Source organism: Triticum aestivum, chromosome 7D (assembly GCF_018294505.1).
Source record: "Triticum aestivum cultivar Chinese Spring chromosome 7D, IWGSC CS RefSeq v2.1, whole genome shotgun sequence".
Lineage (NCBI taxonomy): Eukaryota > Viridiplantae > Streptophyta > Magnoliopsida > Poales > Poaceae > Triticum > Triticum aestivum.
Genome location: NC_057814.1, coordinates 568,359,184 through 568,373,026, shown reverse-complemented (window position 1 = coordinate 568,373,026; position 13,843 = coordinate 568,359,184). Strand labels below are relative to the sequence as shown.

General features: G+C 44.6%; 1 pseudogene; it reads right to left on the bottom strand.

Annotated features, from left to right (window-relative positions):
* Positions 1-10,015: 10,015 nt before the first annotated feature.
* On the bottom strand, positions 10,016-13,625 carry LOC123166070 (chaperone protein ClpB1-like; annotated as a pseudogene).
* Positions 13,626-13,843: the final 218 nt, after the last annotated feature.

Genomic DNA, 13,843 nt, shown 5'->3' with positions numbered 1-13,843 from the left:
GAGCAAGCATCTCGGAGTCAGAATATACGCTTTGATGGAGTGATCAAAGTTTTTGGGTTTATACAAAGTTTGTTAGAAACTTGTATTTACAATAAAGTGAGTGGGAGCGCTACAACATTTCTGATAAGTATATGTGAATGACATATTGTTGATCCGAAATGATGTAAAATTTCTGGAAAGCATAAAGGGTTGTTTGAAAGGAGTTTTTCAAAGGAAGACCTGGATAAAGCTGCTTACATATTGGGCATCAAGATCTATAGAGATAGATCAAGACGCCCGATGATACTTTCAAAGAACGCACACCTTGACATGATTTTGAAAGAGTTCAAAATAGATCAGCAAAGAAGGAGTTCTTGGCTGTGTTACAAGGTGTGAGTATTGAGTAAGACTCAAGACCTGACCACAGCAGAAGAGAGAGAAAGGACGAAGGTCGTCCCCTATGCTTCAGACGTAGGCTCTACAGTATGCTATGCTGTGTACCGCACATGAAGTGTGCCTTGCCATGAGTTGGTCAAGGGGTACAATAGTGATCCGGGAATGGATCACATGACAGCGGTCGAACTTATCCTTAGTATCTAGTGGACTAAGGAATTTTCTCGATTATGGAGGTGAAAAGGAGTTCGTCGTAAAGGGTTACGTCGATGCGAACTTTGACACTAATCCGGATGACTCTGAGTAGTAAACCGGATTCGTATAGTAGAGCAGTTATTTGAAATGGCTCCAAATAGCGCGTGGTAGCATCCACAAGATGACATAGATATTCGTAAAGCACACACGGATCTGAAAGGTTCAGACCCGTTGACTAATAACCTCTCTCACAAGCATAACATGATCAAACCAGAACTCATTGAGTGTTAATCACATAGTGATGTGAACTAGATTGTTGACTCTAGTAAACTCTTTGGATGTTGGTCACATGGTGATGTGACCTATGAGTGTTAATCACATGGTGATGTGGACTAGATTATTGACTCTAGTGCAAGTGGGAGACTGTTGGAAATATGCCCTAGAGGCAATAATAAATAGGTTATTATTATATTTCCTTGTTCATGATAATCGTTTATTATCCATGCTAGAATTGTATTGATAGGAAACTCAGATACATGTGTGGATACATAGACAACACCATGTCCCTAGTAAGCCTCTAGTTGACTAGCTCGTTGATCAATAGATGGTTACGGTTTCCTGACCATGGACATTGGATGTCGTTGATAACGGGATCACATCATTAGGAGAATGATGTGATGGACAAGACCCAATCCTAAGCCTAGCACAAGATCGTGTAGTTCGTTTGCTCAGAGCTTTTCTAATGTCAAGTATCATTTCCTTAGACCATGAGATTGTGCAACTCCCGGATACCGTAGGAATGCTTTGGGTGTACCAAACGTCACAACGTAACTGGGTGGCTATAAAGGTGCACTACAGGTATCTCCGAAAGTGTCTGTTGGGTTGGCACGAATCGAGACTGGGATTTGTCACTCCGTGTAAACGGAGAGGTATCTCTGGGCCCACTCGGTAGGACATCATCATAATGTGCACAATGTGACCAAGGAGTTGATCACGGGATGATGTGAGTTACGGAACGAGTAAAGAGACTTGCCGGTAACGAGATTGAACAAGGTATAGGGATACCGACGATCGAATCTCGGGCAAGTAACATACCGATAGACAAAGGGAATTGTATACGGGATTGATTGAATCCCCGACATCGTGGTTCATCCGATGAGATCATCGTGGAACATGTGGGAGCCAACATGGGTATCCAGATCCCGCTGTTGGTTATTGACCGGAGAACGTCTCGGTCATGTCTGCATGGTTCCCGAACCCGTAGGGTCTACACACTTAAGGTTCGATGACGCTAGGGTTATAGGGAATAGATGTACGTGGTTACTGAATGTTGTTCGGAGTCCCGGATGAGATCCCGGACGTCACGAGGAGTTCCGGAATGGTCCGGAGGTAAAGATTTATATATGGGAAGTCCTGTTTTGGTCACCGGAAAAGTTTCGGGTGATATCGGTAATGTACCGGGACCACCGGGAGGGTCCCGGGGGTCCACCAAGTGGGGCCACCGGCCCCAGAGGGCTGCATGGGCCAAGTGTGGGAGGGGACCAGCCCCAGGTGGGCTGGTGCGCCCCCCACAAGAGGCCCAGGGCGCAGGAAAGGGGGGAAGGGGGAAACCCTAGGCTCAGATGGGCCTAAGGCCCATCTAGTGGGGCGCCCCCTCTCTCCCCCCTTTGGCCGCCCCCCAAGCCCCATCTAGGGCTGGCCGCACCCCTTGGGGGGGGGGAACCCTAGATGGGGGCGCAGCCCTCCCCCTCCCCTATATATATTGGGGTTTTGGGGCTGCCCAAGACATGAGAACGTCTCTCTTCGGCGCAGCCCTACCCCTCTCCCTCCTCCTCCTCTCCCGCGGTGCTTGGCGAAGCCTTGCGGGATTGCCACGCTCCTCCATCACCACCACGCCGTCGTGCTGCTGCTGGATGGAGTCTTCCCCAACCTCTCCCTCTCACCTTGCTGGATCAAGGCGTGGGAGACGTCACCGGGCTGCACGTGTGTTGAACGCGGAGGCACCGTTCTTCGGTGCTTAGATCGGAATCAACCGCGATCTGAATCGCAACGAGTACGACTCCTTCATCCGCGTTCTTGCAACGCTTCCGCATCGCGATCTACAAGGGTATGTAGATCCACTCCCCTTCCCCTCGTTGCTAGAGTACTCCATAGATTGATCTTGGTGATGCGTAGAAAATTTTGAATTTCTGCTACGTTCCCCAACACTTTCTCAATTTCGCGGTGAAAAATATAATGCTAAATGGTGAAGTGTAGATAATATGTCCATGTTTGACATGCGAAAATGGAGTTTTGCACAACCTGTTCGAAGGCAGCGTGCTGGCGCACTTGCTCTGTCGCGGTTTCGTTGCAGGTTATACACGGTGGACAAAGCATGGTGAGGAGGATGTTAGCAATGATGAAGGAGGAAACAATGATGCGGAAAACTCTGGCGATGAAGCAGAGCCGCCAGAAGGAGGAAACACTGAACATGCGCGTGCAGGAGGAAATGATGAGATGTCACCCGAACATGAAGAGGATCATGAGACTGTCACGCAGGATACGTCGTTGGCTACAATGCTACAAGATCCTCGTGTCAAATATCTGCTTTGAAAGAAGATGACAACCGAGAGAGCTGCTATTAAAGAGGCTCTAAAGTTGGCGCAATTGGAATTAGACGCGAAAACTCCACTGTATGAAGGTTGCGATCCCGAGCACACCCGCCTGCATGTCACGCTCAAACTTCTGGACATCAAGGCAAGATTCAAGAGAACTGATGCAAGTCTGGATGCTACATTGGAATAATTACACAAAGTTTTGCCTAAGGGAAATTTGTTGCCTCGTAGTGTCGATGAGGCGAAAAAGATCATATGCCCGCTTGATTTGCCGCATGTAAGATATCACACATGCATAAATGATTGTATCTTATATCGGAATGAGTATGAGGATAAAATAGAATGTCCAACTTGCAACGAACCTCGATACAAGCCTGGAAAGAGGGAACCTCGAAAGGTTGTATGGTACCTTCTGTTGATTCCTCGCTTGCAGCGTTATTTCACTGACCCAAAGGAAGCAAAGAACATGACTTGACACAAGACTAGAACGTCTAAAAGTGATGGCATTCTGAGACATATTGCAGATGGTTGTCAGTGGAAAGCACTGGACAGTTTATAACCAGAATTCGCAGCAGAACCAAGAAATCCAGGTTGGATTCAGTAGTGATGGACTAAACCTATTTGGCAACCAGAGTAGCACACATTGTACATGACCCGTATTTGTATGGATGTACAACCTCCCGCCCTGGCTCTGCATGAAACAAAAGTACATAGACATGGTTATGCTAATTCAAGGGCCAGTCCAACCTGGCAATGATATCAGCACATATCTTGGGCTGTTGAAGGAGGAGTTAAAAATATTATGAAAGCCTGAAGGAGTCAAAACCTGGGATGCTAGCATAGGAAATTATTTTCACATGAGAGCAGCATTGCTCACGACCGTTTATGACTATCTGGGTTACGGATATATTTCCGGTCAGGCGTGTCATGGACAAGCAGTTATTTTAAATGTATGGATGACACATCTTTTCGACAGCTATCGAAAAAGGGCAGTAGGAAAACAGTCTTCATGGGCCATAGAAGGTGGCTTGACAAACAGGACGAGTGAAGAACTCGTGGAGATCTGTTCGACGACACTGATGCCCGAGGGCCACTGTGTAAGAGGTCTGGAGCAGAAATCATGGAAATGTTAATGAATTGGGAAGATTGCCCTAAGCCAGGAAAGAAAAGAAAGAAGTCAATACTGCTAAAAGTATGGAAAAGGAAGTCTGCTTTCTGGGGCTTGCAGTATTGAGAACTACTTAGTACGCCTCATTCTCTTGATATGATGCATATCACAAAAAATGTGTGCGAGAGTTTGCTTGGCACACTGTTTGACATGCCAGAAAAGAGTAAAGATGGTCCGAGGGCGAGACAAGACTTGAAAGATATCGGCATTACGGAAGAGCTTCAACCCTCATCCATTAAAACCAAGGACATAGTCAAGGGCAAAAAAAGTCAAAGGCAACGAGTCAGACAAGGGCAAAATTGTGTCCAAAACCAAAGATGATTATTGCCCCCCAGCTTGCTTCACTCTCGACGAGGATGAGCTTTCTCAAGTTTTCAAATGCCTCGACGGCATGAAAGTTCCTTCCGGCTACTGAGGACTCATACGCAGGTATCTTGACTCGAAAAAGGAAAGTTTAGCAACATGAAGTCGCATGACTGTCATGTGATATGACACAATTACTTCCGGTAGTTTTCAGAGGGATAATGGACGATCACGCCCGCAACACACTTATTGACTTGTGCAACTTTTTCGACGTTATGTCCCGAAAGTCGATCAGTGTGTGGCATCTAACACAACTACAAGAGGAGATCATTTCAATACTATGTGAGCTTGAGATATATTTCCCACCGTCATTCTTTAATGTCATGGTCCATCTGCTAGTTCATGAGTGCATGTAGACTAAGGTTTAGAAAGGATATTGAGCAGTAGGTGTGCGGTGTGAGCTTCCAAAGACACTTAGATATCAAACATAATTGGTTCTGCACCAAAAAAAACTCTATCTACAATCGCGAGGTTTGATATTGATAATCATCATTATTGTGTTGAAAGAAGTGTCCATCGCCATGTACGAGCTCCCTCATAGCACTATAGGAACTACTCCTTCCGGACGGAGGGGGTACTTTTTATAGGAACGAATTCTAGAAGAACAACCACTTGGGATGGTTTACCCTGAAGAAAAGGTGGAAATGACGCCCTTGCGTGTCCCAATACCTCCCACGCCCAACAAAAATGGTTAGCTAGCTAGGTGACACAGCCATGTAACTGAAGAAAACAATAACCTATACAGATTACATCTGGGTGTGCGTGCGGTGAACGCATGATGTTTGTTTGCGCTTGGAATTCGAGGCATCAGCAGTCAAACCTCAATGTTATCTTAGGTGCTTATGCCCTGGCATGCATCTTGCAAAGTTATGTATGTACAATGTTGGCTCGCAGTGAAGTAGCTATTTCACCCGGAAAAAAAAAATCTTACCAAAGATAATCCTCACACCTTATCTAGGTATCTTTAATACTCATGGATTATATGCATCTCAGTGTAGTTTTATCATAGGCATCTAGAGAAACCTAAGTTTTGTTCCTCCGCAAAAAAAAGAAGTGATTTTGAAACATTTCTTTGCAAGTTACACTGTGTTGGCTGATACAAGAATGCAATGTTCAATAAATTAAATGTGCTCTCTCTTCCACACGATACTTCTTAAGTTGTTTACTCCATCTATAGTTGGCAACTTGGCATTCAATTCATCTTAGCCTCTTTGTCTACTCCACTCATTTTCTCTCTTTCCATCTACCCGTGAAAGTACTGTTTGGCATGGAAGATAATTAGGTGTGTGTAAAATTATTCTGCAGCCTATCAATTCCCTATACCCTGACGCGAAGTTTTCACTTGAGAACCTAACCAGTCGTACATGTGATTTTTCTCATGTGAAATTACACCCATGTAATAAAAAATATATGGTTGGCTGACGTAGTTTGGTCAGTTTTTTCCCATTCTCTTATGTGTGTTTTTCATATATGCATGCCATACTTTTCATTCTGTTTGAAGGACGATCTTTGAAAGGCTAAGTTTCTCCAACTCCAATTAAGATCCTTGATAAGAGATTTAGTAGAGAAAAAATGTTGCCGGTTTAAAGTAATTTAGGGCAACTATTATTCACAATCGACAGAACCAAACGGCAAACAATGATCGCAACCCTTGTATGCTTGCATCATGAGAGATTTGTAAAAACTAATGTGATTGGTTTTCCAAATCCCAAAGGCTATGCCAACAGCTTTATTACCAAGATCAAGGATGAGCATTAGCAATTGAGAGGCAGATGTCCAGATAAAGATATTTTTTCTTGTTTTCTTCATGTACTTAAACTCTTGCTTTATTCGCTGAAGTTAGACAAAGCTTGTACCTTTTATTAAGAAAAGAGACAATAGGAAGTGGAGTTCAGTAAAACAATGAACGTACTAACACTCCATTGACACTGAGTAGCAGAAAATGGAAGAAACGTTGCCAGTTACTAACCAGATTATGTATGGATCACAGACACTTACCTGGTCATTAGGTGCACAGAGTGCTTGCATTGCAGACTGAGGTTCATAAAAGATAGTGAGCAGTAGGTGTAAGGTGTCAGCTGCTAAAGATACCTATGTATTGAACATGATCAGTTCTGTCACCAAAACATCTATCCCTAATTGCGAGGTTTGATCTTGATAGCCATCATAATTGTTTTAATGGCAGCAGAACAGATCATGTACAAGATTTTTCAGCGCACGATAGGAAATACTTCTTACAAGTACCACATTATCAGCAACAAGAAACACTCCTGCTGCTGGAGCTTGAAGAAAAGGTGGGAACGACACGCGTCCCAGTACCTCCCATGCCGAACAAAAATGGTTAACTAGCTAGGTGGATAAAACTATGTAACTGAAGACAAGAGTAACCTATACAAATTGCATCTGCATTTGCGTGAATTCATGTTTTTATCTGTGATTGCAAGAGGAGGCAGATCTCAATGGTACCTTAGGTGCCTATGCGGCGGTATGTAACTTGAAAAGTTGTATATGTACAATGCTGGCTTGCAGTGAAGTAGCTACTTTATTTTCAGTGATAGAGGGAAGGGGCGAAAAATGAGTACTAGGAGTAGATAAGGAGTGAATTTCTTTTCGAAGTCTGATGGCCTTGCACATTACAGCATATTCTGCATTGCTTCCTCCGCTGTCAGTATGCCTGAAGGTTGCGCTTCACATTGTTACATTGCACAGTAAATCCACAGACGTCGTCAACTGATGGAGGCTCCCTCCCTTCTTGTGAGCATCTTTGAGCTATCCTGGTGGCGATCACTGTCCTATTATACTGCGTGGTCTACATGATACCGACACGACTGGGCAAGATGGCCAATCTACTTGGAAGGGCGGGTATGATAATAGTTTTGATGTGCAAGTTCATCTTTTGAATTTTTCATTCATGTCAGATTCTCAGCTGCTACGAGTCAGTGTGAGAAGAAGTTGAATGATTGCCACCAGCCACAAGTTGAGGCCAGGGGGTGCGAATTGATCTTGCTTTGTCTCTGCTTTTTGTGATGACCTAGGAATTAATCTCCGATATATGTATGTTCCTAGGAGTGTACATAATTGAAGGTTTGTGTCTAAGTACTGACATGATCCATACATTCAGCATAAATGTATGTGTCCTACTATGCTACAACCATGCATTGTCTAGAATTCTCCTTGGTGAAGTTATGCATTAACCTATTCTTCACTGAAGTAGCTTATCTTTATGTTGAATTATTTATCTTGCTTGCAGAATGATATGCTCCCTATTACTTGTACTGCTTGCCTGAAGCCTTGGGAATTGTTTGCCAGACAGTTGGAGCCTTTGGCTAGAGAGATTATGGCACTAACTACTTGCTTTACCTTTCCAACTGTATTGGAGTGGTTCACATTTCCTGAAGTTTATGATGGCTTCTGTTAGACAAATGATTTTTATTTAGTTGGTTAATGTGCCCAGTACATGACGAGATAAGGCATCTCCTCACTGCTATAAGAGTGGAGAAATTTAGTTAACAACACTGCAATGGGCAATTTAAATCAATTTTATTTGACCATGGGAGCCAATGATCGTATCTGCACTTCGTATAGCAAGGGGTTTGTTCATATTAGTGCCACTGCCATCTTGAGCTTTAATTTTGTTTGAGTACGAAACGGTCAGATGTTTGCCCAGATGGATGCCTAACTGGAAATGCTAATCTGAGTTGACCAGCTGACCACTAATTCTGGAGAATTGCCAGTCGGCCGAAGCTCTACAATAAAACAACCTCCCAAGAAAGATTGGATACTACATTGTTAGGGTTTATGTTTTTAATGTTATTTAGTTATATATGTGTGGTCATTTTGAATTAATTTTACATGTTATTTTTGCCCGGCTATAGCGGCCATACCTAGAATGGCGGCACAAAGTTACATAACCTCGCTTTTAGTCCCCCAAAAGCTATAGCTAGCAATTTAAATTCTTGCACAGAGTGCATGCAGACTAAGGTTTGGAAAAGATATTGAGCGGTGGGTGTGAGTGAGCTACCGAAGATACTTAGATATCAAACATAATCAGTTCTGCCACCAAAAAACACTATCTATAATCCTGAAGTTTGATCGTGATAACCATTGTTATCAAGTTGATGGCCATCGCGATCGTAATGTACGAGCTTTTTTAGAGCAATGGTAGGAACTACTTCTTACTGGAACCACGATTGCAGCAGAAGGAAACACTCCTAGTGTCAGAGCTTGCAGAAAAGGTGGAAACGATGCCCTTGTATGTCCCAGTACCTCCCATGCCGAACAAAAATGATTAGCTAGCTAGATGATAAAATCATGCAACTGAAGAAAAGGGTAACCTATACAAATTACATCTGGGTGTGAGTGAACACATGTTGGTTGTTTGTGGATGGAAGAGGAGGCCGGAGCAGTAAAATCTCAATGGCATTTCAGGTGCATATGCCTTGGCATGTATCTTGCAAAGTTATATATGTACAATGCTGGCTTGCAGTGAAGTGGAGTATTTATTTTCACTTAAATGGAAAGAGCGAATAATAAGTACTAGGAGTAGATACAGATGCTAAAATGCATTGAATGCCGACTACATATAGATGGGGTAGAAAAAAAATAACAATTGAAGGCAGCTGCCCTCGGTATGTTGGAAGAACCGGCCCTTGAGTGACTGGAATGGTGGTGTGAGTATATCATGGTGAAAAGCTTGAGGTGCATGGAATTTCCTAACAGTATTCTTATAAAAAGGATAACAAAAGCTGGTCCCTGAATTTCCTCCTTCCCTGTACCATTCATTGGTTGGTCTTATCCTACAATGTGCCAACTGACAACAGTTTGATTCAAAGGTTGAAAATTTTGACCAACTATTTTTCTTTCTTCCAAGCAGTCGTTGAAAACTAGTTTAACTTTTCCAAGCATTAGTGGACTCGTAACTTTTTATATGTCAAACGGGGGATGGATCATAAATGGATTGCACAGTTTGGTTAATTTATTCATTCTGAACTCCTTGTCGCTAATGAGAATCATCTCCAATTTGCTTCATCCAGCAAATCATGGAACCAAAGATAAATTGTTAAGTTCTACTGTGGCACATCCTAATATATTCTTTAGCGTTAGATGTAAGAAGCAGTTACTGCTATAAACTACGAGGGCAAAGAACTTGTACTGCTCTGAGCCAAGCCACGCGCCCAGTTTGTCGATCTCACGTGCCAATCACGCCATCAACTAGCTATGGTAGAAACTAGAGGAGGTGCGAACTAACAGGGAGAAGCTTTTTTCCTTAAACAAACTACAAAGTGGCCACGGCGCAAACGAAGGAGACCCTGTTCAGCAAGTGTGAGTGCACTTTTCTGCGTTGAATTATCACGTAGTACTCCACATGACACTGATGAACCAAAAACTACACAGAATATCCAGAAATCGCAGTCGCCGTGCTATAAAGAAAGCTACACAGTCTCGCAGTTACCAGGGAGTTTGACCGTCAGACTCTTGGGTCGCGGATCTGACACCTTCAACACTTCAAACTTGAGCCTCTTGTCATTGGCAGCATCAATGGAGATTGACGAGCCTTCACTAATTTGTCCATTGACCAGCATCTCGGAGAGATCAGTCATCACATTCTTCAGCAACCACCTCTTTACAGGCCTTGCGCCATACAACTGCGGGTGCGGGACAAATTAAGCATGGATGGTTACTAAAACATAAACATTGTTACCTTAAACATGAGCCTAATATGCCTCAGGTTTGAAAGGAAGCTGCACTTACTGGGTTGTATGATTCCGACAAAACCACGTCCAGAGCGGCATCGCTCGCAGATAGAGAGATGCCCTTGCTAGCTACGCTGGCGACAATGCTCTTCATCTGGATTTTCACAATCTCCTTCAGTTTGTCGCGTGAAAGCGGCTCAAATATAACAATCTCACTCATTCTGTTGCGAAGCTCAGGTTTGAAGTGTTTCTGGACCTGCAAGAACAAATGTACACACCATTCAGCATGCGTCTACTGGAGACTTCGCAACAACAGTCTCTTGTATACACAAACCTGATGCATCACAAGGTCCCGTGCAGCTTCCATTGTGATTTTTCCAGCCATTCCTGCTGTTAGGTGCTCCGCTCCTAGATTTGAGGTCATAATGATGACGGTGTTCTTGAAATCTACGGTCCGGCCTTTCCCATCTGTCAACACAACATCATCCAGAAGTTGAATAAAGAGGTTCAACACCGATGGATCTGCCTTCTCCACCTCATCAAAAAGGATAACACTATATGGACGTCTCCTGATTTTCTCCGTCAATTGTCCACCTTTTTCATGGCCTTCATAGCTTTAAGAAGGACCAAATAAAGCAACTACGATCAGCAAAATTAAAGTATGATATGAGAAAGTAATGCATGTTCAAAAAGATATACAAACTAAACCTTGGAGGTGCTCCGATGAGACGCAGCACAGATCCCCTGTCAACATATTCAGACATGTCAAAGCGAACTAACATCTTCTCGCTGTCAAATAGCTGCACAGCAAGAGCTTTTGCAAGCTCTGTCTTTCCAACACCAGACAAGCCTAAGAAGAGAAAAGAGCCTATGGGTTGTCCAGGCTGATCAAAGCCGGCTCTGGAACGTAACACTGCTTGTGCAACCAGATTTACAGCTTCATCCTGGCCAACAACTCACTCCCGCAGTCTGCTCGCTAGGTGAATTAGTCTATCCTTCTCCTCTTGGTCAAGTGCAGTGACAGGAATTCCAGTCCATTGGCTCACAACCTTCAAATAACATTGTTAAAATTTGCATGACAAGCACATCTCGTCGATCAAAACAGTACGAAACTGTCATTAGGAAGAGAATGCCTACTTGAGCTACATGATTAGGGCAAACAATTGCCTCCTTCACTGCATTTTTAGAGCTACTCTGCACAGTGTTATTCTCTTTTTGGTCGCCAACTCGCATCATTGTTTTGGTTTCTGTGGCACAAGCCTCATCAATCAGGTCAATTGCCTTATCAGGAAATTGACGACCTACAGTATAGACATCAATAAATCTGTCAATTAACTCCAACATATATACATTATTGCCAACCATCGGAGCAACTCGGCAGAAAGAAAGCACCTGCTCCATTAATTGATGCATCTGGCACTATCATGAATTTGTTCAATACCGTAAACATGATTTATATACATTAGTTAAACCAAATTAAACTGAATGCATGGGTTGCAACATGGGTGCTCCACAACAGTCTCATGCAATAATTCTGCCCTTCAATTGCACAGCAGAACAATTGAGCAGATAGTTTAATTAGAATGTGAGCTAGTGGACCTTAACAAGAATGGACATCTGACCATAACCAATTAAAGATCATACATAATCCTGTTTCTTCCCTTCATGTTTCATTAGACTTCCTAATAAACTAGATGAGTCCATGCATCTACTAATCGCCTCTGGAAACAAAAGGAATAAAATTAATTCCTCACCGGTGATGTAGCGGTCAGCGAGCTGCACCGCAGCAACAAGAGTGGCATCTTGGATTTCTAAGCCGTGGTGCTGTTCATACTCCTGCTTTAGCGCCCGCAGCATGGCAATGGTGGCCTGCGCGCTAGGCTCCTCAACGTGCACTTTCTGGAACCGCCGCTCGAGTGCAGCATCCTTCTCAATGTACTTACGGTAATCATCAAAAGTCGTCGCACCCACACAGCGGATGCGACCACGGGCCAACGCCGGCTTCAGCATATTGGCAGCATCCTGGCATCCCCCCCTCACTGCACCGGCGCCGAGAAGAGTATGCATCTCATCGATGAATAGAACTATCTTGCCACCCGAATCCTCCGCCTTCTTTATCACGCCTTTCAAGCGTTCCTCGAACATGCCACGGAACATGGTCCCGGCCACCATCGCCCCGAGATCAACATCCACAACGCGAGCCCCGGCAAGTGCTGCAGGGACCTTCCCGGCAGCGATGCGCTGTGCAAGGCCCTCGGCGATGGCTGTCTTGCCTACTCCTGCAGCACCGACCAGCGCGGCACAGTTCTTGGTCTTGCGGCAGAGGATGGAGATGACACGGTCTATCTCGCTGTCGCGGCCGACCACCGGGCTGACTGCCTGTTTGCTGCCAGCGGTCATGTCACGGCCGTAGCTGCGGAGGCACACGGTGCGCTCGTAATACCGCCACGCTGCCCAGCATAAACCAATGGCTGCCCCAGCACAGAGAACGCTCTCCACGCTTCCATACAACCTAGATGCATGTGACAAGAACCGATCCAAGACCGCGCCTGTCGGAGTTTCTCCATCGGACGCCATAATACTCCAGGTCCCGAGCAGGGGATCGTAGGTTGAGGTCCGTTCCATACGGCGATGGCGATGAAAAGACCTAACCTGAACAAGGAAAATACACTGCAACAATTCAACGTATTGCATAAATATATATAGAGAGAAGAATTCATGTTGCACAAGTATCAGACTTCAAACTGTATTACATGGCGGAGTTGTAATAAATTTACTATTCTGTTGCTTTGGAAACCGAGTTGTCATCAAAATTTGTTCTTTTAGGGAGTGATCAAAATTAGCAGGACTCCAAGATTATCCGGGGCGAACAATTAACTGACACAAATATCCACTTTCCTCTTAATTAACAGCAAAACTGTGACGGGGGGTGGGGAGGGGAGGGGGGATTGAGGGGAGAAAATAAATTACCCGAGTCGTGGGCGAAAATAAATTGTTCCTTCGCGCCGCCGCCGCCGCCGCAGCCTGCTCAACTCCGCCCGCTCCGCCCGCCGCTCCTCCAATGCGAGCCCTCGTCAGGTTCACGCCCGCCGGCGCCTCTCCGCCGCTTGCCTGGAGCGAGCTCTCGTCGCCTCGACCTGGTCCGGTAACCTTACTTCCGGCCGCGGCGGCGGCTGCCAGTCCGGTCTGCTCACGCACTGAGATGTCGACGACGCCTCCATTCGAGCGAGCACTTTATTTTTTTCTATTGTTTCTTGAGACAACTCAGAGCGAGCACTAGGGTTAACACCCGGGTCTCTCACTACCGCAATTCAACAAATGGGCCCACGACCAACTCAGAGCGAGCACGTTTTACATTTCGTTTTTTGCTTTATTTTTGTAATTTTGTGTATACTTTATAAAATTGTAAATATATATACTACATACAAACGAGACTGGCGTTTTGGAGGCCGAGCTCC